This window comes from Lipotes vexillifer, unplaced genomic scaffold (genome assembly GCF_000442215.2).
Source record: "Lipotes vexillifer unplaced genomic scaffold, Lipotes_vexillifer_v1.1 scaffold671, whole genome shotgun sequence".
NCBI lineage: Eukaryota > Metazoa > Chordata > Mammalia > Artiodactyla > Lipotidae > Lipotes > Lipotes vexillifer.
In genome coordinates this window covers 3,434,927-3,436,011 of record NW_006782851.1, presented here as the reverse complement: position 1 = coordinate 3,436,011, position 1,085 = coordinate 3,434,927, and the positions used below count along the sequence as shown (strand labels likewise).

The 1,085-nt window shown below is 36.7% G+C and overlaps 1 protein-coding gene across 1 annotated transcript in view; it reads right to left on the bottom strand.

Moving 5' to 3' along the window:
• ADGRD1 (adhesion G protein-coupled receptor D1) overlaps window positions 1-1,085 on the bottom strand; it is a 139,301-nt gene that overhangs the window by 100,992 nt on the left and 37,224 nt on the right. The window lies entirely within an intron of this gene.

Here is a 1,085-nt window from a genome sequence, read left to right as displayed (position 1 = left end):
CTGCTGAACAAACGAATGAGTGAATGAACAAATCATGGCCTGCTCCGTGTGTTTTTCTTGGCATGAGAAGCCAAGATGACATAAAAACCCACTTGTTTAATTGGAAATGACCCCTCCATAAGCAGAAGTTACTTGGGGTCCCTTGGACAAATAACCTTAAAACCATGTTTGGTTTGGCTCACTATTGTTCTAAAAAAAATGAAAGTAGCTTGTAACATCTTCAAATTGGGAGATTTAAATGAAACTATGTGAATTTTCTCCTTCTTGTGAAAAAAGCAGAAGCCTGGACAATTCTTATCCCATAGTCCCACATGGCCACCATTGACCAAAACTGAACAGCAGCTGACCCCTTAGGTAGTTGTGCATTCTCCAGCTCACCCCAGTCCTCACCACTCCCTATTGCCTTACACCTAATCTGTTTCACTTATTTACATTACACATGTAGGTTTTTAACAGTGCGTCTCCTACTACAGACACCAGAAGTAAACTTAGAGCCTGATATAAACCTCCTATATTTCCACCAAACTGCCTTCTCCAAAATGCCACATTCGTCCTCACACTTTTAGACACTAAATAATTAGAGAACACATCATCAAAACTCCTCACTCTTTCATTTATCTTTATTTGATAAATACTTATAAGATCCTAAAGTGCAATGCCTTAAAATTTAAAGATGAAATTTAAAAACTAAACATGAAAAAAACAATCATGATCCCTGCCCTCGTTGGGCTTGAGGCCTAGGGGGTAGAGTTTATAATCTAGAGCAGGGGTTAGCACTTTTCTTTAAGAGGATCATCTAGTAAAATTTTTAGGCTTTACACGCCATACCGTTCTGTCACAAACACTCAGTTCTGCCACTGTAGTGCAAAATTAGTGACAGACAATCCATAACTAAATGAGTGTGTTACAATAAAACTTTATTTACAAAAACAGGCAGTGGGCTAGACTTGGCCCAAGGGCTATAGTTTGCTGAGTCCTAATCTACAGCAGTTCAGCTGAATAGAAATATAATGCAATCCACAATTTTATTTTAAATTTTCTAATAGCCATATATATATATATATATATATATATATATATATATA